Here is a 23,598-nt window from a genome sequence, read left to right as displayed (position 1 = left end):
TTCCTATTATTATTTGTAAACTCAAGTGTACAAGAAATAGCACGTTTCTTTACTTCTGTAACAGTTTAAATTCTGCTTTGTGCCTCCAATCCCACCAGGCTGACAGAAAACTTAAGAGCAATCCTTTAGGCCTCCCCTGCGCCCCCAGTTCTGCTAGGTTCTGTGTCTTGTGCATTGCCAAGTTGTCAGGTGTTGGCATCTTGTTCAGGTAATCAGGCAACGCAGCTTGCTGCAGAGACAGTCATTACCCCGCTTGCCATACATGGTGGCCAGCTTCCAAGAGAGCCCCCAGTGATCCTTACCTCATTGCAAGGATACTCATGCAGCCCTAGGAAAGGTCCACATGGGAGGAACTGAGGCTCCCGCCGAGAGCCAGCACCAACTTGCCCGCCATGTGAGTGAGCCCTCTTGGATGTGGATTCTCCGGCCCCATCAAGCCTTCAATAACTGCAGCTACGGCGGATGTTTTGAGTAGAACCTCATGAGAGACCCTGAACCAGAACCACCCAGCTGAGCTACTCATGAATGCCTTACCCACAGCAACTATGTGAGAGAATAAATGTTTGTTGTCGTGGTAACCCACTACGTTTTGGAGTGGTGATTTGTTCTACAACAGTACATAGCCAGTACAGCATGGCTGGTGTGGATCCAAACACTGTCTTTTGCTCACATGACACTCCAGGAGCACAGGAATTCTGCTGCTCTATGAGGCACTGGGAGTGTGGAAATTACTGTGGGATTGTCTGTGGCCCTGTTTACCCCAACACACCATGTAATTATTCCTTCCCTGGGATTGTACCTTCCTTGTCTCTCTGCTCGGGAAGCAAGGCCTAAGTTCCCTTTTCTCCTAGAAACAGACCTATTTACAGACCTCCCATCCTTCATTCCCAGCCTGGGGGTATTTTGTTTCTGTCTTGGGGAAATCCCTTTCCATCTTTCTTTCTGGCCGTAGTATTTTGTTCTTCAATCTTCTTGCCATCTCCAGGACTTTTAGAGGTAAAAGTCAGAAAACTTGCAGGCTTCTCTGCTTTTTATCATGTTTTAAGCCCTTCCCTGCAATGTTGAACACACAGCTATCTCTTTGAATTTTGGGGTGGGGGAGAAGGGAATCAGAAAATGAGGGGGAAGAAAAATCATAGGTAAATATCTCAAAATACTGTCCTACTTCAATTATCAATATGTGTTGAGTGCTTACCATGATCCAGACACTATAGTGAAGGCTTTAAATATTTTGTCTCACTGAATCCTTACGATAACCTGTGAAGTAAGTGCTATTTTGCTCATTTTACAAACAAGGAATTCAGGTTTAGAGAGATTAAGTAAATTGCTTGAGGTCTGAAAGCTTGTAGGTGGCAAAGCTGGGACTCTTCCAGGAGCCTGTCTGACTAGGAAGCCCAGACTTTCGACCATTACCAGGCAGCGTCTTTCCGTGTGGCTGGGGATGGAAGAAGCTGGATCTAAGGATGCTCTCTTTTGGCTTCATTTGTTCACATAAATGAGTATGCCAATCATAGCTAAGATTTATCTGTTCATTAACAGATTTCTGAGAGTAGCTTCCACTTGGCAACACTTTGTAGGCAGGCAGACCTATTCTGTGCACTTGAAAATTTAAAAACTGCATCTCTAAAATACTGTCTAAATCAGACATGTCGTTTAGTTAGCAGGCCATCCATCCATCCATCCAGCAATTGTTTTCTGAGTGCCTGTGCTGTCGGCAGTGTGTGTGATGCTGGGGATACCAAGATAAATTAAATACTCACGATGAGCTATGTGTGTATTTAGATGGTACAGACGTAAAAAGTAATAATTATAGCAGTGAGATAAGCTCTGAATCTAAATAGCATATGAACTACGTGTTTTGGAATGCAGAAGAGAATTGCTAATCTTAGCTGAGGTTTGTCAGGGAAAAATTCCCAGAGGTAACATTTCAGCCTTCAAGGATGAGTAGGAATTCACCAGTAGGACTTTCTGGACAGAGGAAGTGACGTGGGCAAAGGTGCTTGGCAGTTTGGGGGAGCTCCCCATCGCTGAGAAGAATTTAAGAGCAGGATGGATGCTTGTGGGGGACCAGATAATGAAAAGGTTTGTTACACCATGCTAACAAGTTAAAAGGATAAAAACTCTCACCCCACAGGTGGAGTCTTACCCACAGATCTGCTTTGTTCGGCGTAGCTTATTTTTAATTGAATTCGAATGCCTATAAGCAGACACACATCCTCCCATCTTCTGCCTCCTCGGGCAGCCTCTCCTTATTATATTTGACCTGACTAATCACGTATTTAGGTTTCCTATCTTCCCTTGCAGACATTTGAGTTTACTTCTTCTGCTACAGCAATGGGGAGTCACTGAGGAATATATTAAAGCAGAAATAACATGAATGTGTGTGTTCTTCTAGAAATGACCGTGGTGGCTTACTGTAGAGGGTGAATGGTGAAGCCACGTGGGAAGGGTGACGAGCAGGACAAGATTAAGACACTTATTGGATGAGGAGGCCGTGGGAGAGGGGAGAGTCATGATTCCCAGGTTCCCACTGGGTGAATGGTGGTGCCATTTACCCAAAGCGGAGACAACAGAAGGTTTTACCCTCTATTACATAAAGTTATAAGATTCCTTGGGAAGGATTGTGGAGCGCTTGCTACAGTCTACTTAACGGCTACAGGAAGCAAGGGCAAGTTCACCAGGAGACTTCAGAAGTGACTTAAACGTGCCTGTAAACATCATGACGTGTTTACGCAGGACGTGTTGGACTGTACTGATGGTACAAATGAGACATAGTGTTTAAAATGGGAACCATTCTGCAAAATCTGGGGCATATGGTTGCTGGATATAAAAATCACTTCGTTGTCTCACCTGGGCTTCCTTTAAGGAAAGGTCTTTGTAAATGAAAATACTGTCATTAGAATGTACGTGTTTAAACAAACATGTCTCGGGTACCGCTAGTCCCTCTACAGATATTTCCTTATTCTCATCCTCAATGGTTAAAACTCCTCCCTACCGTACCTTCCCCAGTGATATGAATGGGAAGCCCGTCAGCTGACAGAGTTTCCTCTTTTTCCCCAGTTCACACTCCCTGGAGGCCTTCATGGGAAATGGAATGTCTCAAAGACAGGCAGCAGGAGAGACGCTGGTAATCTTCAGACTGGACACTCAGGTGCTGAATGATCTTAAATCCACAAAATTCTGTTTTGCAGTCTAAAATATCTAGCACACTGAAAATGCAAAGTAAATATAAGAAGGAAAGCCATATTGTAGCAATGTCTGCCTGTCACTCCAGACATATTAGTATATTATAATTTTTTAACTATTGTTAAACCTGATTTTACCCTAGAAATCATTATGTCACAAACTATCCCAGACCTTTAGAAACACGATTAACCTGCCAAAAATATTGAGTGAGATATACTACATAGAAGGCAAAATGTATAAGGCATGATTCCTTCCAGCAGTTTAATACTTCATGAAAAAGCTTATAACATAAACTACTATATGGTGTCAAACAGTTTTAATAAGTACACACTTTTACAAATAGTATAACAAGTAGTACAAATGATAAGGAAGTAATATATTTTTTTCAATCAAAGGGGCCAAAACAGTATTTGTTAATAAAATGGACTTAGGCTATTTACAATGAATACACAATAATACTCAGAAATGTTTTAGAGCTAGTCAGTACAATAATATGCTCATGATATTTAGAATAGTGACAATGAAAAATAGTCTTTCTTTTTTTTGAGGAAGGTTAACCCCAGGCTAACATCTGCCACCAGTCTTCCTCTTTTTGCTGAGGAAGATTGGCCTTGAGCTAACATCTGTGCCCATCTTCCTCTATTTTATCTGTGGGACATCTGCCACAGCATGGCTTGATTAGCAGCATGTAGGTCTGCACCCGGGATCCAAACTGGTGAAGCCCAGGCTGCTGAAGTGGAGTATGTGAACTTAATTGCTGTGCCACTGGGCTCGCCCCTGAAAAACAGTCTCATTTTTAAATAAATATTGTATTATTAAATTCTAGATTAAAAAGTAATCAATTCAAGGGGCTGGCCCCGTGGCCGAGTGACTAATTTCTCGCGCTCCGCTGCAGGCGGCCCAGTGTTTCGTTGGTTTGAATCCTGGGCGTGGACATGGCACTGCTCATCGAGTCATGCTGAGGGAGCGTCCCACATGCCGCAACTAGAAGGACCCACAACGAAGAATATGCAACTATGTACCAGGGGCCTTTGGGGAGAAAAAGGGAAAAAAAAATAAATCTTAAAAAAAAAAATTCATTAAAAAAAAAGTAATCAATTCATAAGAAAGTCAAATATTATTCACATTAAAGTCTTATAAATTATGGAGAATATATTTTAAAGGCATAAAATAAATCATTGTTTTAGCATTACAGCTTTTATAATAACATATTTTTCCTTCTTCCAAAAGTAATACATGTACAAGCATAAAATTTAGAAAAAAATATACAAAAAATAGTAATGAGTTTTAATATTACAAAGTAAATAGTTTGACTAGTAATGATAAGCTAGGTTATTTGGAGCAATCTTCCTGCTAAACATAACTAAAAAGGCTAGAAAAATATAAAGAAATGGTTGAAAAGCATTGAAGATATGGGAAAACCGGAATCCAGAGAGGTTAGAGAGCACAGAAACCATTTGCTAAAGATGTCTGCCGATCCCTACGGAATTTCAACTTTCATTGTGATAGCCTTGCGGGGCCAAGGGCGCAGAAATCAAATCACTTGGCCCACACAGCAAGGAGGTCAGCAGGCAATATGGACTCACACAGTAAGTTGAAACTCCGGAAGAATACACCTTTGTCGTAAAGGTAAACTAGAAATAAATCAGGGCTCAGAACACCAGCTTGGGAGACTCAAGTCATAGTAGTGCAGCTTATCAACAATACACATGTACAGTGTTCTTCCATTTGTACAAAGATAATTAGTTCTGGCGCCTAAATCAATTCTCTGACATGTCGATCTATCCAATTTAAGAAATTGAGAACAACCTTAAACAAACACATTAAAAAGTGGACTGACCATTAGCTCCCTGTATCAGTTAGGAATAACTTTGGCTAGGAGTAAAAGACCCCAAATAACAATGGCTTAAACAAGGTAGTCTTTTGTTTCTCTCTCACATGAAGGTCTGGAGCTGAGGCGGTCCAGGGCTGTTGTAGTTTCTATTCCCAAGATCACCTCATGTGCCAGCTGAACTGCTCGAGCCATCACAACCACATTCCAGTTCGTCTACAGGAGGAAAAGAAGAATCAGGGGCAAAGGATACATACCAGCTCTACCCTTTTAACACCAGCTTTTATAGAAGGTTTCAGTGCCATCCTTTGCTTACCCATGAGGAAGAGAAGGGCAGCCCCGGACATGCGAGAGCTGCCCTGGCACTCGCAGCCAGGCCTTGGCGTTCTTCTGTTAAGCACGTGCGATTTCAAACAACACCAGCATCAGGCAAGGCCATGAAAACAAGGCTGCTCCATAATTATGCCTGAACACAAAGATAGGAACGTGGTCCAAACTGCAAAATGACCAGACATGTCCGTATTCTGCCTGATGTGAGTGACTACTGCTTTGTTATCAGTTACGGCTGTAACTGTGTTTCATTCCTCCTGATATTATTTTAAGATACTCCATCATAGACTTGCCCCTGCTTCCTGACAACATCCAATCCAGAGTAAAGCACTGCTTCCTTCAACCCTCCCTAAAATCGCCTATCATGAGCCAAATCCTATAGCAAAGTCTTTCTAACACCCTCTTACTGAAACACCCAGGGCTCCCCACGGTGTGCATTCTTCCTTGTGGCAACAAGCAACAAACCCAGCTCATTCAACTACTGGCTTATTCCTGTGGTCTCTGGATGGAGGGCATGGACCCCCATCATTGGTGATAAATTAGGTATAGGACCACACTCAACTGGGGGGTTGCTAAGAAATGTAGTCTTTTCTTTGGACCATCATGTGCTCAGTGAAAATTGGGGTTTCTCTTGTCATAGAAGGGAGGCAAAATAGACACGGGGACCCGCTAACCATCTCTTCCACAGTCTCCAAACTTAAGAGACTCTAGAGGCTTTTTTTTGTTTTATTGTATATTTTATTTTATTTATTATTTATTTTTTTTCTGCTTTATCTCCCCAAATTCCCCCCGGTACATAGTTGTATATCTTAGTTGCAGGTCCTTCTAGTTGTGGCATGTTAGGCTTTTTTTTTTAAAATGTCACTACCCAAAATAAATGTGTGCTAAGAAGCAAGAAGATGACTTCAGAAAATAAATAAGTAAGCTGTGTAATCGGCATGAGTCAAAGAAGCCAAGCTGTAGGCTCAATGTCTCTTTTGAAAAGAAGGAAAGATGGCTCGGATCAGAAAAAGCATAGACTCCGCAAAGGAGGGCGGGCCAGGTACAAAATTGAAATCAGCTGGACCAAAACCAAATTCAGAGAACATACTGCAGAGTGAGAAGTCCCATGTAAGCTCCATTCTAGCAGGAGAAAAACAAAGAAACAAGAAATTATGATTGCTGATGATAAGTGCTGGATACTGCTGACTCCAAGGTATATGTAAGCAAAAATGGGGGGGGGGGGGACAGCCACATGCAAAAGATTGAAAATTGACCATTCTTTTTCACCACACACCAGAATAAACTCAAAATGGATCAAAGACCTAAAGATTAGGCCTGAAACAATAAGTCTTCTAGAAGAAAATATAGGCAGTACACTCTTTGACATCATTTTCAAAAGAATCTTTTCGGACACTATAACTCCTCAGATGAGGGAAACAATAGAAAAAATAAACAAATGGGATTTCATCAGACTAAAGAGCTTCTTCAAGGCAAGGGAAAACAGGATTGAAACAAAAAAACAGCCCACTAATTGGGAAAAAATATTTACAAGCCACTTATCTGACAAAGGGTTAATCTCCATAATATACAAAGAACTCACACAGCTTAACAACAAAAAAACAAACAACCCGATCAAAAAATGGGCAGAGGACATGAACAGACATTTCTCCAAAGAAGATATAAGTATGGCCAATAGACACATGAAAAGATGTTCATCATCGCTAATCATCAGGGAAATGCAAATCAAAAGTACACTAAGATATCACCTTACACCCATTAGATTGGCAAAAACATCCAAAACCAAGAGCGACAAATGTTGGAGAGGTTGTGGAGAAAAAGGAACCCTCATACACTGTTGGTGGGAATGCAAACTAGTGCAGCCACTATGGAAAACAGTATGGAGATTTCTCAAAAAGTTAAAAATAAAAATACCTTATGACCCAGCCATCCCACTACTAGGTATCTATCCTAAGAACCTGAAATCAGAAATCCCAAGAGTCCCTTGCACCCCTATGTTCATTGCAGCATTATTTACAATAGCCAAGACGTGGAACCAACCTAAATGCCCAGAAACTGATGATTGGATAAAGAAGATATGGTATATATACACAATGGAATACTACTCAGCCAGAAAAAAGGACAAAATTGGTCCATTCACAGCAACATGGATGGACCTCAAGGGTATTATGTTAACCGAAATAAGCCAGACAGAGAAAGACGAACTCTGTATGACTCCACTCATAGGTGGAAGTTAACATATAGACAAGGAGAACTGATCGGTGGTTACCAGGGAAAAGGGGGAAGTGGTGTACCCACAACATGACTAACAATAATGCCCAACTGAAATCTCACAAGGCTGTAATCCGTCATAATCTTAATAAAAAAAAATGGAGGGGGGGATTGGTTCTGTCTGGGAAATAGGAGAAATTTCAGTGCCAACCTCACATAGGAGGTAGTATTTTAGCTGTGTTTGTTTTGAAGAATAAGTGGGAGTCTGCTAACATAATACAAGTGTCAGGGAAACAATAATAAATGAATAGGTTTTCCTGCCTTGGATATAATAAGGTCTTCATTTGTGGGGGGAAAATACATGATGAGGTTTTAAGATTAGTGTGTGGAAGACCATTGGTGCTAGTGTTGTCATGATTTTCCTGTTGAGAAGTTACTTTTAATGTCCTTTGGCCAGCTCTGTGTGTTTCTCTTTGCTACAAGTAGGCTTACTAGGTTAAAAAAAAAAAGCAAAACAAATATTCCTGGGTTCATTGCTTAAACAGAAAAAAGTTGTTGTAATAAACTTAGCTTCATAGATATTTCTTCAAAGATGTTCATTGAAATTTTCTTTAAAGAAAGGATCCCGTGGCCTAATGAAGGTGTCTCTCGCCTTCTGATTTCTTGCGGGCCAGGATAAGGCAGGAGTAATGGTGAATTAGGAAGAGAATGTTGTCTCTTGTACGAGGTTGGTCCCACCAAATACAATGTTAGATGATTGATTTCTGTAGCTTTACGAATGATAATAGTAGCTGACATTTTTTGATCCTTTATATACATTGTTTCACTTGAGCCTCCAAACAACTCTGTGAATTAGTTATTATTCATTTTAATTTTACAGATGCCCAAAGTTACACAACATATAAGTGGCAGAGTTGACATTTGAACACAGGCATTTAAATTTTAGTATCCGAACTCTTCACCACAAGTCTGTGATGCCTTCATTTATAATATATAATTAATAATATACCACTATATTATTTGAAAATAAGTGAAGAGTTGAGTAAATATGCTGTTTGATGGCAATCAAAAGGAAGAAATCAACTGTTTTGAGCGACCACTATATGACAGGCCCTGTATTTGTACTTTACTTGGGTTATCTTGTTTAATTCTTGCGTCGCCTGCCATAAGTAGATACTGCTTTTTATTCCCATTGTATACAGGAAGAAACTGAGGGTCAGAGAGCTTCGATAACTTATACAAGGTAACCTCAGGTCTATCTGACAGTAAAGTTCATGCTCTTAGTCGCATGAAGTGTTGCCAATATATTCACGGTTGTGTTTGAACACTATGAAAGATGTTTGCTGTTTTTGGTAGAAATGTTCTAAGTTAAGTCAATTTTTAATTTTCTACCTTTTTAATTTTGTTCACAACATATTTTTAGTTGCTGATCAAGTTCATTATATTGCTCACTTACAGAATGGAGGATAATTTTAGTAATGAAATAAAATATAATAAAAACAATTATATTTGCTTTAAAATTATCACATAGTATGAGATATAGTAAAGCTAAATATAAGTGATTTTTGAATTACATGCTCTTTTGGGTGATTATACTATATTTACTTAGGTGAAACCGTGAAATCAAATGGCTCTCCTCCATCCTTTCTCTTCTGTGTACATTCTGGAGTCAGCACTGTGTTACAGCCACGGTTCCTCTGACTTCAAGTACAGATTCTTTTCTTACGGGGTTGTTACTGAGTCCACTCACGACACACTCATGATAATACTTGTATGTTTTGCTCACTCTGGCCAGGATGTGTTAAGTGCCTTGTGTTTATTGACTTATTTGATCTTCCCAGGGACCCTACGAGATAGGTACTACTATGATCATCCCCATTTTACAGGTGCCATGACTGAGGCACGGAGCAGTCAAGGTCATACAGGTTCTAAGTGGCAGAGCTGGTTATTCAGACCCAGGCAGTCTGGGTCCACCTATGGTGCCCTTAACCACTTTATAAATACATCTTAACAGTGTAACATTCATAGGTCTTTCCAGAAAATTTTTAAACATCTATCCTTAGAATTTCTTGCATTATGTGTATCTCCTTGATTTATGATTAACTCTTTTGTTTTAGGCAAGAAGAGTTCTCCTTTGTTAGAACTGTTAGCTCCCTTGGATTATGCCAGTGGTCAGTCCCTTTCTACCTGATTTTCAAATAACAAAATGAGTAAAGTAAAATACACTCATTTTAGAATAATTTAGACAATGTAAAATACGTAAAGAGTGAATATTTCTCTTAACTCCCCCTCCAGTTCTGCTCCAATTTGATTTTTCTAGATACTTTCCAATCTATTTCCACAGATACGTTTATAAATATATGCGTATATATGTATGTGTGTATATCTATACATGTACACACGTGTGTATATATGCACATATGTGTATGTATAAATATATGAAACTTGTATAGAGTTTTTAAATTTGTCGATAAGTATAAAGCTACATCTTAAAATTTTTTAAAATTTAATCAATGTAATACCTGCATGCCATTTTTAAATATATCAGTGGAGTTTTTTAAATAATTACCTCCCAAATCACTCAACATGCTTATCTTATAATGCTGTTTCTTCATTTATCACTTTAAGACTTTGTATTAGTTATCTATTGCTATGTGACAAATTACCCCAAAACTTGATGGCTTAAAAAAGCATTTATTTTCTCAGTTTCTCTGGGTTAGGATTTGAGAGTGGCTTCCCCCCGGTGATTCTGGCTCAGGGTCTCAGGAGGTTGCAGATAAGCTCTCAGCCTGGTCTGCAGTCAGTCACCTGAAGGCTTGACTGGGGCTGGAGGACCCAAGATGGTTCATAAGTTGCTACATGAGTTACCTCTTCTCCGTCTTCTTTAGAAATCTGCTAAAATGTCTTGCCTATTCTTCTGTTGTCTTTGTCATTGTGAGTTTATATGGTGTTTTATTCCTTTGCTCTTATTTAAATGAGATTTTAGTGATTTTAGATTTAGAGATTTTAGATTTTAGATTTCAATTCATTGTCTTTAACTGGAAGACTCCCATATGCCATTTAAAGGCTGCACAGTATTTCACAGTATGGATGTACCATAACTTATTTAACCATATTCTTACTGAAGGAGATTTACGTGGGGTTTTTTTTTTTTTTGGTGAACATCCTTATTTATAGATCTTTGAGTGAATGTAAAAGTGTTTCTATAGGTTAAATTTCTATAATTTGTTATATTAAAGGATATGTGTTTTTTTTTAATTTTAAAAGATACCATGAAATTGCCTTCCACAAAGCTATACCAATTTATTCTGAAATTCACTTTGATCATAGCTGTTCATGCATAAACATTCAAATGTTCCAGGACTGGGCAAGAATTCCTCCATGTTATATCCTGTTCGTGAAAGAGTGGAAGGAGAAGAACGTATTAGCTGTCTCCAAGCATAGTGGCAATTCCATCTTTAGCCTGTAAACAGGAAGTGAAACCAGGATAAAAACATGACTTCCTCCATTTGCAATGAGAAAAGCATAACAAACACCTCCCCCCACCCCTCCTACGCAAAATCAAGCAACTAAATAAACAGGCTGCCGCCTATAGATAGCCACATTCACAAGTAAAATTAAAGTTGACATTTTAACCAAATGAAAGCCAGCCCCAATTAAAATGCAATCACTGTAGACAAGGACAGACACCACCGGCGTCACTTCAATTTGTACCATAACTGCCTGAGTAGTTGTGTGTCAAATAAGTCTTTAAATGGAACAATACATTACATTTACAAAGAAAGCTTCAACTCTTAAATGAACTTGATGGCGAATCAGTCTTTATGTATTTTTTTACATTCTGTAAACATCTGTTTTCTCATATGAATTCTGTATATGATCCTGTAATTAGAATGATCAGAGCCTTTATTTAAAAATTAGCCAATTTGCTTTGAAGAGCATTTTAAGAAGCTGTCGTTTTTCTGTTCTCGCTTGCTGGTAACAGTCATCAGAGGTACCTGTCGTGGCCCATTTAGGAGCCCTCCTCAGAATGCCTGGCACAGTCAAGGGCTTTGGAAAAATTCGCTTTCTGACAAAGATGAGGATTTTTCTCTTAGTTTCTGCAGCACTGTCCTTGTCCCTGTGTCTGTGAGCTTTTCGTGTCTCTCAGCAGGATCTTCCTCTCTCTGATGGCGAACTGACTTGTCGTAGGCTCTCTGTAGGTAAAAGTGAAAATGTCTCCTAATGCCATGGTTTTTATAATTTCACGGGATTATAAATTCTTAGAAGGTAGGGCATCTTCTGCTTTGTTCCATGATTCCTCATCATCAGCTAATTTTCTCTGAAATTTCCCAGAAATAGGAATTCAGTAAGTCACAACGGAGCTGGCCCTTATTCAGAATTTGAGTGCCCTGTGAAGATGAGTTGGTTTCACAAGGTGATGACTTCAGGAGCTTGCCCACCTCACACGGGGACTGTGGGTCAGTCGCAGCTCTATCCGCCTTCATGCGGCTCCACGTCTCTCTGCAGTTAGGACCTAGGCTGGAGGAGCATTCCCTTTCCGGGACACTCCTTTTTCACAGCAGAAAAAAGATGTCTGGTGGAAACTCACGATGTCTTTTAAAGCTTCTGCTCAGACTTACTGTGTGGCATATTGGCTGACCTTCCATTGGCCAAACCTGATATCCTTGGGTGGGATGCTTCTCAGGAAGCCTGTTCTTGGGGATGTAGCTGCAGTCTGCTGTAGCAGGTGACTGCGTTTTTTATGGCGGGTGTGATGAGGAGATGAGAAGAAAGGGGAGAACCACAATGGAGGTCTTATTCTTCTCATAGGATAGGAAGGGTGCTTAAAAATAGTTAGATATCTGTGCAGAAGAGTAAAGGGTTTGCATGTACTGACATAATGAAAGAAAGAGCCAGGTTACAGCGGAGGGAGTCTGCTGTGAAATCTCGTGCTAGGCTGCTAATGGGCAACGGGTTTCTCTGGGGGTGATAAAAATGTTCTAAAATTAGATAGTGCACAAGTTGCACAAGTCTGTGGAAATACTAAAGGCCACTAAAGGGTACACTTTAAAAGGTTGCACTTTATGGTGTGTGAATTATGTTTCAATAAAACTATGATAAAAAACAATGGCATGCTAGAACTGTAAACTGATGCCTTCTGTAATTTGAGAAACTACGTTTTTCTTGGGTAATGTCAAAATATATATTCAGAGAGGTGCTAGGTGAATTTTTAAAACTCAGTTTTGCCGCCTTTTAAATATATTTAGTAGTACCTATGAAGTTGTTAAGCTTTTTATTGTGGAAAATTTCAAATGTGTATAATAATAGAAGTGTCATAAAATCCACATACCCTTCACCCAGCTTCAGCAGTGATCAATTGACTAATTTTGTTTTCTACTATGCCTCAAATTATTTGGAGTCCTAAGTATCATATTTTATCTGTAAATATTTAGTACATATATCTAAAAGGTAATGACTCCACCGTTTAAGCATAATCACAAAATCATCATTACAGATCCAAAAAACAACAGTAACTTTTTAGTATCATCAAATATCTAGTCAGTCCTATAAACAATATTTTTGTGAAGTCTTTTTTTTTTTTGCTTGAAAGGCAATCTGGTACTGTGAATTATTATAAAAGAATTACAGTATTTAGAGCAAGAAAATAACATTCTTAAAAAATACATCTAAACTATTTCTCATAAAATGCTAGGTATTTGAAAGGGAACTTCTTTTTGCGGCCGTAATGGTGTATTTATACCCTGATCTTTAAATACACGTGTGTATCTGTGTATGTGACCGTATGTGCGTGTGTCTGCAGGTGGTTACCTTTGAGAAAAAGGATTGGACGTAAGGAGGCAAATTTTTAACTTATTCTCTGTACTATTTGAATTTCCTAACTGTAGCTATTGTACTTTCTTTAAAAATTAATATCAAAATGAGTTCTCTAGGTATTCCGAATTCCTGCGCTCCTCTTTTTGTTTTCCTCTATTAGGATATAGTAAGTGTTACTTTTTAAGTAAAGGAGGGAAAGGCTGAGGTGAAGACAGGTGTAAGTATACGATGTAGCCAAGAGTGCACATAGACTGTTGAGCTTACATCGTTGCTGAGATTGGGCTGCAAATTTATCTTTAGACTTTCTAGCAGTCCGTAAGAAGACAATAAGCTGGTGAGATACACAAGATACCATATTTATGAGAAGAAAGCAGTTGCTTTTGACAATTTGTCCAGTTGCTTAGGACAAGCATAACTAGTCCTCTCGGTAAAGCCAGAAGAAAATCTCTTCAAAGGGTCCTCACGGAAGATTCTGCCTTGTAAAGAGCATGCAATCCACACTCTTAGTATAGCTGAAAACAGAGTTTCTGAGGCTATTTTATAGCATCCCTAAATATAGGCTGATGACAGCCACCAAAGGAAAATCAGTAAAAGTGATACCGACACTAGAATGGGGGTAGCGTGGTATGATCACGGCATTCAGTTCCCTGAAGCTCTCACTGATTTTAGAATCTTTGCAGCGTTGCAAATGCACATGTGTGTGGGCTGTGACCACTTGGAGAGCCCTGCCCTCATTGGAGAGAGCAGCCGCCATTTCTCAGCTCCAGCAGACGTTGCCCTGTGGGGACCCTGGTACAGTGTTCGCAGACCTTCTGTGTTTGACATCTCACAGTTTTTCAGTGTTGGTTCAAATTTTTAAAAATACAGTGTGGGCCAAACAAAGTATTTCTGTGGGCTAAATCAGTCTTAGTTGGTGTCTGCTTATCCAGAGGAATGGATTGATTTCACATCCTTCAGATAATCTCCCATGAACACGCTTCTCTCATCACATGTACTTGCTCTAGTTGTTTCCTAGGTCGGAGGTATGACTGACTTCCTCTTGCAAGAATAGAGTTGCTTAAATGACGTGGGTTCCTGAATAGAAGGCCAAAAAGGAAGAGAAGGTAATTTATTCCTTCTCCGTTTTCATGAAATCGTCAAATAATGAGCAGAATATTAATTTTAGAGCTGGCCTTCTTCCATGGTACACTTGGAACAAACCCAGCAGAGGCCCGGCTTCTTGCACAGAGGCCAAAAATGACCTGATGGCAGCGCCCGGAGAGCACTTCCTCCACATTTTTGTTCTCGATTTTATGCTTCCCACCACTGATGTTAATGCTTGACATTCTCTTACTCCTATGTAGCCAGTTCAAAGTTCATAGATGATGGCCACTGGCAGAAGGTTTGACCCTTAATTTTAGTAGAACTGAAGAGTACTGTTGAAATGTCTCCATATGGATGCATGGGCGTCCTGGTTCTCACACAGTGGCTTCCACAGCTAAGCCCTTCTGATGCGTGCATATCACTAATGCTAAATGGAGGAGAATGCTCTAATCAGTAATCTTCATTAGGGTCTTCTCAAGGACAGGTATAAAATTTACATAGCTCCTTCGTATTTCAAGATAGCCGTGAATATCCAGCTAATCAGAGTCGAGGGGGATTGAAACTTCAGAGACCACACCCAGAAATATGTCAGATGCCTTTCTTCTTGGATTATAAATCCAGGGAACGGTTGAGTTTTTTTTTTTAACTTAGGTATAAAGCCATAGGGTTTATAGTATTAATTAAAGGAAGTTTGCAGGAGATTTGGGGTACGTGGCTTTGCATTAATCGTGTACATATTTCTGTTTGGAGCTGTTTGACATATTTGAAGGTAAAAACCATATGCTAATACAGTATGTCAGTAGATTACATCTGAACAGACACACATCCCTTAGCATTTGCCTCTTGTGATAGAGTATTGTTTATCAAGAGTCAAATTTAAGCTTTAACCTTACATACCCAGATAATGTTAGCTTTAATTACAGTAATTGCTAAATTAAGGGAAAAAATTTGATTGTTTCTCTGTATAATAACTTCTAAAAAGATTGAGATAGGTTATAACGAAGTACAGAGGCATTTTTTAAAAAAACACAAGAGGAAAAGAACAAAAGCCAGTTAATAAACAGGGTGGTGGGAGTGGAGGGTGTAGATGTAAGATGGTGAATAATTATCTAGAAACTTAAGAATGACCAGATATTAAAATTGAGTAGAAAACTTACCTCTAGACTTTTTGGTAAAAAGGGAGATATGTTACGTAGTTCTTACTAATCACTAAAGTGAAACAGACTGATTGATTGAAAGAAACAAATACTGCTCAGCATTGAAGTCCAAGAAAAATTTACCACACAGATCTGGTTATGAAAGACATTGAACAAACAAAAGTGTCATCAAATTTCGTGAACGATGCCAAAATATTCCTCCCACTGTCATTTCAACATAGGCTTTTGGCAGACGTCCAAGAACATAATGTTCAATAGATTTCTATGAAAGCTGAAGAAATGTAGATTAATTTTATAATTTCAGGGTGATGGCACCATGAGCAAGGTTGGACTCAATAATTGCTATGCCTCAGAGTGTCCACTTAGTAAAGAGTGAAAGAAAGATTGAAGAACAATACATTTTAAGACTCACAAGCCTTCTGAGATCTTTTGTTTTCATTAATTCAGCAGATATTTATTGATATCATGACATATATGCTTGTTTTGTACGTACCCCAGAATTTTCATGAACATCTCATCTTTAGATGGCCTTTACGTATTTATGTATGATGTGTATATTAACTTGGTTCTAAGGAAAAATTACACTGTCACTTCACTCTTTGAGATGTATACACATTGAATTCCATATTCAACTACTGTTGTCATGAGATCTATAGATAGTTAATTTTCGCCTATAGTAAGGTGAGGATATGCAGTTAAAAAAAAAACTTCAAGAAAAATATTCCGTGAGTCCAGTTTGGGCACAACATTTTGAATTGTTAATAATACAGTTAAAATAATAATGGGCAAGGGATTTAAAATATCCAGAAAGACTTCCAGACCCTCATAAACTTTCATCTGGCTATTTGATGTCTCCATTTGTATTTCTGATAAAAACCAGCGTTTCTGGTCAAGTTCATCAGCATTTACATGTTTTGAGCCTTGGCTCTGGGAACGCAGACAGCTAATATACGTGCCAGATGATTCTGATCAGAATAGGTGATAAAAGATGAAGGATAAAATGTTATAATACAAAGCCTGTGTCAAACTCCAAAGCATAAACCGAACAATTTTCTCAACTTCTGTCCTTCGTTTCCACGGGAAATTGTGTGTGACCTTAGTTTGAAATGGGTGAGGAGCTCTCGGAAGGCCGCAGGAAGATGGGACCAGCTTTACTGAGGCTCTCCTATGCGACCTTGTGAGACATTATGTCAGGCATTTTTACGGGTATTGTATGTTCTTCAGCCCTGTCCATGGTATTTCCTACTTGAGGCAACAGACTTCGGTTAAGTATCTTGACCGACAAAATGCACCAAGAGAAGGTTGTAACAAGAGCAATCACATGAGGAAGCCGGTTCCAGAGGGCCAGGTGACCTGCCTACAGCCCCACGCCAAGGAGGAGGCCTAGCCGGGATCCGACCCCACACTGCACACGCAGCTGCCAGCCTGGAGAGACCACAGAAATGTATCCTTTTAGACTTGAAAGACACCTCACAGATCATCTGGTTAATCCAGTGTCTTCCAGCACACCAATTTCACATAGGAGCAAACAGAGGTACAATAATACTTAATATAATAATATAATAATAATAGTTCTGAAAACCTGAACTGTGAAGTTCTCCAGATGGTCTGTTTCGTAGATCTCTTGCACAATAAAAATTTTTTTGTAATATGATTAGTGTCTGTTTTTGCTTTGACAGAAGTGGATACTTTGCTCACGGCATTTAACTTTTAAAAAGACAACAATTCCTTTGCCTCTCTTTCAAAGCAAAGCTTGTCCTTCCTCACCGTCCCCAGTCAGGTCCAGTCCAGGGTGTGTGGTCCACAGAGCTTCTTTCCATTAGAGAACTTCTCCCCGTGATAGAACCTGCTTCTTTCAGGATGGAGACTCCACCAACTCTGTCTCTGAGTATCTCGTTCCAGTCTCTACTCATCCTTATGATCGGGAGTCCATCTTTGCGTCTACCATGGATGACTTCTACTGCCTCTCCTCTGGCTCTTCCTGCGGTGCTGACTGGGACAAGCTGGAGAGAACCTCCCTCATGGGGGGAGCCTTCCCAAACCCTCAGGCAGATAATGCTCAGCGGAGTGGTTACAGCGGGGAGGTACAGGACAAATTGTAATGCTCCCACAGCTAAGTGACGGTGATCTTACTGCGATGTCCAACTCAAGCTGGCCGCCCCATCAAATCTCAGTACCCCCAAACTATTCTATCCCCCTTCTCCCCTTCCCCCATCAAAACAGCTACTTGTTAGATGTTAAGGATAGAGCAAAGTGATATCTGATGAAATATTTTTCATTTAGGTATGAATGATTGAAAAGACTTTTCTCCGGGAGGTGTTTACTTTCGAAGTAAACACCTATTGATTAAGGAATAGAATGCTTATTAGTGAAAGACATTGAGAGTTGGAGCTAATGTTACTTCCTTTCAGGCCTGTGTAAAGTTTAGAAATAATAATAATGATAAAGTGCTTAGCAAGTTGTCTCCATAAAGCAAATAGTATCTATTATTATTAGATCCTATAGTCCAAATAGTCTTTGATTCTATAAATAATATTTCCATGGCCTTATCTGAAAAGTTTTCTGCTTTAATATAGTCCGTATTAAGAGTTATGAAGTACAGAGTAGACTAATATGCTCAGTTTCTTAAATTTGTCCGTTTAGGTCCGATAGTATAGCCTTTAAAGCTTTTAGTTGTTTTTCCCTGGAATCTGTAATTTGCGGTATATCAATAAACATTTTTTCCAATATTTCCATAAAATGCATACATTTTTAAATGTGAATAGCCAAAATAGAAACATTGCTGTAATCAGGACCTAACCAATGCTGAAAACAAAGGCAAGTTAACCTCATGGTTAGTAAATTTTGTAACATTGTTCATATAGAACAACATTAGACATATTTTTAAATGTGCTCCTTTCCTGACTCATATCTAGCATGGGAATCACTCTAATTCTGCATTCTTTTCTGTTCTTTGCTCGTACAAAGCCCATCCTGTACCATCTTGTGCTTGAACAGATTGTTTTTCTTCCCTAAAGTGATTACACTCCTGGTACCCTGCACAGCATCTTCTGTTCTTAGCCATCCCTTTCCCTATCTTGTTAGAAATTTTAGTTTTAATGCAATTTCCCTAGGTTGTGGCCCCCCCATCCAATTTGGCATTACTCTTAATTATTATCATTCAAATTATTGATGAAAGTGCTAAATGGCATAGGGTTCAGGATTGATCCTTTAAGATGGTCTTCACTGCCCAAGTCCTGATCAGCTGTGACAACATGATGGAAAGAAGGAAAAGTTGAAAAGGTGGAGAAATATATTTGGGAGGGGAAAGAGGCCAGAATTAGAGAGAGAGATCCAGAGATCTAAATATCCAGGAAGAAAGATATAGATGAATAATAAGGCTAAATGGGAGAACATGGAAAAGGGAAAAAAGAGTCTGTGATAAAGAGGGAGACATATGGTAAATTAAAAAGTTCAGAAAGTAAATAAAAGTTCAATCTGTACACCAAGTCTTGCTTAAAGCTGGCACACTAGATGTCCTTTATTTCCAGTGCCTATTTTAAAATAGCCTCTTAAGATAATTTTTAAAATTTACCATTAGCATTTTAAAAAATTCTCTTCAAAAGTTATCTTTTTTTTTTTTGCTGAGGAAGATTCACCCTGAGCTAACATCAGTGCCAATCTTCCACCGTTTTTTAGTATGTGGGCTGCCAGTGCAGCATGGCCACTAACAGAGCTGTGTAGGTCCACACCTGGGAACCAAACCTGGACAACTGAAGCAGAGCGCACAGAACTTGACGTCTTGGCCACTGGGGCTGGCCCTTAATCTGCTTTTTACCTGGAGAAAAATTAATAACATTTATATTTGGTTTTGGCTAACGTATAGAAACTGAGACTTTTCGTTTGAAAGAATTGCAGTATGATAAGCTAGAACAAGCAGGCATTTGAGATCCAGTAGATTAAAATTCAAATCTTGTCTTTTCTGCTTACTACCTGTTAACCTCAAGGGAATCACTGAATCCTCTTGCCTCAGTTAGTCCTCCTGTGCAAAATGGAGCTGAAATTAAAATCTTTCAGGCAGTAATAAAGTTTAGAAATAATATACATAAAGTATTTTACAGGTAGTATGCGTGAAAAAACAAAGCTATTTTTAATCAGATCTTGTAGTTCCATTAGTCTTTGTCTAATAAGTGATATTTCTTGCCCGGATCCCTGGCATTTCATTTAATAACAGGGCCTGTGTTTTTTCTTATTTTTGTGTGCTTGGTATTTTGTCATTAAATATGAAGTTTTAATATTCAGAAAACAACCCACACAAAATAACTCTAAAATTTCATCTAATTATTTGCTCCTTGTAACCAGTAATTTATCTTGTTTTGCTAATGGGCACCACCTTAACCAAATAATTAAATTAATATCACTAATGAGAAAAACTCATCACGTGCCCCCTAATGTGATGCACTGAGGACACAACATCATTTATTAAGCGTTTTTGCCAAAAATACATACTTTGATTTAATAAAGAGGAAACTTCAAAGAAATCCAAATTCTAGGATGTTCTATAAAAACAAATGGACTGTATTCTTTAAAAATATCAATGTTGTGAAAGATAGAAGAAGGCTGGGAAACTTTCCAGATTAAAGGAGATTAGAAGACGTGATGTCTAAATTCAATGAGTGACCCAGAATTGGATCTTGGATTAGGGGAATATTTGCCATAAAGATCATTATTGGGAATTTGGTGGAATTTGAATATGGACAATATATGAGATAATAATGTAATATTGTATTAATGGTAAAAGTCCTGATTATGTTAAGAGAATATCTATAAATATAAATACATATATATACACACAGATAGAGAAAGATAAAGCAAGAGCTCAAGCAGATGTGACAAACCTTTAAGAACTGGTGAATCTGGGCAAAGAGTATCCTGTTTCCTATTCTTGGAATTCTTTTGTAAGTTTGAAATTATTTAAAAATGAAAAGTTCAAAAGGAACTTATGTTGTTTTACAGAAAGCAATTGATTTCTTGATGCAACTAGTTGGCTTTTTAAGTAGAATTTATTTAGAAAAGGCTTCTAAGCCCAAATCAGCCGTGAGTCTGCCCTTAGCATCCTATTTAGATTAATGTATCATAATTGATGCTTTATTCTCATGAATGTGCTTAAAAGAAGTAATGAGGGAGATGAATTCTCTCACGTCCTTTTAATGGGTGGTTCTTCCAGTCAAGTACAATGTCATGGATAAATCTGCATGGAAAATTTACATTATTAAAGTGAATTGAATTGATGATTAACTAGAAGGCAGCAGTTACAACAAAAAGTTTTGAACTTCCATATGCAAAAGTTGGACCCAGCAAATAACATCAAATCTTCTTTGGGAAAAATAAACCTCAGTTCAACACATTGATCTTCAGGGGAAACTATTAATATATATTTTTTGAAAAATCATTTAAAATATTTTAGATTTGTTTTCCCTAAGAATTTAAGGAAGTGTGTTTCATATAACTTTCTCTGAAATCTGGAACAAGATTAAGTCTTACATTTTGGTATGTGATATTTTGAAATATAAAAGGAGACTTGAATGTTTCACTTTTCCCCTCTTTATTAGGAATGTGAAATTCTTTACGTGTAACAATCAAAATACGCTGTTTTTAAACGACATAAAAATGGTACTGTTATTTGGATTTGCGTCATTTCTATATTCTCAACTTTGTATGCGTGCATTCATTTTAGGCTATAATTTTGGATTCTTTTTTCTTTTTTAAAAAGAACAATAAATTTCCTTTATAAAACTAGCAAAAAGCAAGTGCGCATTTATTTAGTATATTCTCTAGTTGAGAAGGGCCACAGGCTCCAAGAGGCCCCATGTCGTGAGGTCGGTGAACTTATCCCTATTTTGTGGAGGCTGAAGTGCTTTTGTAAGGCCCTGGGTGGTCTGGCCGGATTTCCGGGTTGAGTTAGAATAATCCTTTATATCACAGAACGCCTTGCCCAGATTGTGCAATGTAGCCATCAAAACCAAGCAAACCTGTTGCTCCACTCCTTCTATTCTGTTTCTTCTGTATCCAAATCAGGTTATTTCCATACAAACATGGTCAATAGAATATTTACCACCTGACACGAAGGTGAATTAGAAAAAAAAATTAGTTTGAAAATATACTGTGAGCCAGCTGGGCTTGGAAGGCACTCTGGAAAACAGGCTTTGCTGTCTGGATGAAGGTCAGGTTCAACCAGAGCAGGTGACATCAGATGCAATTGTTCTTTACAGGTGGGTCTCCCTTTGTCCTTTCTACCCACATGCGCTACCCACAAACTCCTTTATTTCTCATCCTACGACTATGCCACAGGTGTGGTAGGTGTGGCACTGCCATGGGCATAATTCTGGAAGAGATGCTTCTGCTTCCCACCGTGGCCCAAAACCAGGTCATGGGCGTAGGAGAGGATGGGGTTGTTCTTGCTCTGGGGCAGAAGGTGGGAGAGAAAGCAAGAGGAGTATATGAATCGTCCTGACAAGAGAGCATATGAAGTACTAGTTTCAATTGTTCCCAATTTCTTTAGTTTTTCCACAATGACCTTAAGAGTCAGTCATCTATTCCCTTTGAAGTAGATGATTCATTATTTTATCCTTTGTGTTCTACCTTGTGGATTTATTTTTAGAAAAATGTGGGTCGACTGAGTTTGAACTCAGTTTTAACTGGTACCTAACTTGTTGACTCAAGTCAAAGAAAAATAAAACAATTATGATCCCAAAAAATAAATTTGGAAATTTTATTTTTAAAGGAGAGGAAAAGAGATTGCTAACATTTCTTTGGGCGGTTCTGTGCTGTAACTTTCCTTTGCCAACAGCTGAAACTTCCAGGGTTTCTGTTACAAAGGGTGTTCTTGCGTAAGGTTTTTCTTCTTTGCTTTATTCTATGATGTTTTGAGCCCACAACTACTTTGCTGCATTATGAGGACATTTCTAAATGTCTCAACTATGTAAAGATACACACATTATCAATTGTTTATGAAATGAATGATTACTGAGGGCCTACTGTGGGCCAGTGACAGTCTGTGTGCCAAAGACACAAAAATGAAGCTCCCAGTCTAATTGGGGAAATATGTACATATCTGAATAATTATGAAGTAGTCACAGAGATGTTAAAAGAGATACCTACAAAGTATAGCTAGGACCAGACAATGGAACAACTAATGTGCCAGAGAGAGTCAAGGAATGTGGTAATATTTGATCAAGGTCTTAAAGGATGACTAGAGATTCACCCAGTGGGTCCACCCAGTGGGAGTAGGCATTCCAATCACAGGGAACATTGTTTGCAAAAGCACAGAGGCCTGAAATGCAAGATAAATCCTGAAAGTGGCCTGGAATCACAGGAATTTAGGGTGCAAAGATTAAGCCTAACTTCCTTTCCCCAGTTAGCTGGTGTCTCAGCTGCCTCTCAACATGCTGCTCGTAGTTTCGCTCCTGCTTCAGATCCTAATACAACAGACCTCTTCTTCTCACCCAGCATCTCTGGTCATTGAGTAAGTAATTTCTCAGGGAGTTTATGAGCATCAGACTCCTTTCATGAAAGGGACACACCTTGTACCTCTCTGTGTATATTACTCTCTAACAAAACCAGTCCTGCCCTGGCTGATTATTCCCCATTTGTTTGCATTTCGTCCCAAAGACTTTGCCTGTTTTTCAAGTCAAGTTTATCTTTGAAGAGTGAAGACTTGTCATCATTGGGATAATTAAGGAATATATAGCAAATCCTGAAAATAATCCTGGGAAGTATTCCAAAAATGTTTTGAGAAATGCTAGCATCACTTATTGCCTCTTAAGATGATGTTTTGAAGATTGTACATCCTTTGGATGTTCGAATTCTAGTGTACTTTAAGATAGTCACATATTGTTAATTTTTAGGTATGATGATATTGTAGTTATGTTTTTAAAAAGTCATTGTTTGGAGATACGTCCATAGATGTATAAAGTGAAATGGTGTGGGATTTGCTTTAAAATA

At 38.7% G+C, this 23,598-nt stretch overlaps 1 long non-coding RNA gene across 1 annotated transcript in view; it reads left to right on the top strand.

The window, feature by feature from the left end:
- LOC123285572 (uncharacterized) overlaps positions 1-23,598 on the top strand; it is a 90,669-nt gene that overhangs the window by 16,347 nt on the left and 50,724 nt on the right. The window contains exon 2 of the long non-coding RNA XR_011502252.1: positions 3,061-3,151. This is a non-coding gene — a long non-coding RNA (uncharacterized lncRNA). The remainder of the gene's footprint in view (positions 1-3,060; positions 3,152-23,598) is intronic.

Source organism: Equus asinus, chromosome 1, assembly GCF_041296235.1.
Source record: "Equus asinus isolate D_3611 breed Donkey chromosome 1, EquAss-T2T_v2, whole genome shotgun sequence".
NCBI lineage: Eukaryota > Metazoa > Chordata > Mammalia > Perissodactyla > Equidae > Equus > Equus asinus.
The sequence above is the reverse complement of the archived record's forward strand: the minus strand, read 5'-3'. Positions and strand labels throughout refer to the sequence as shown.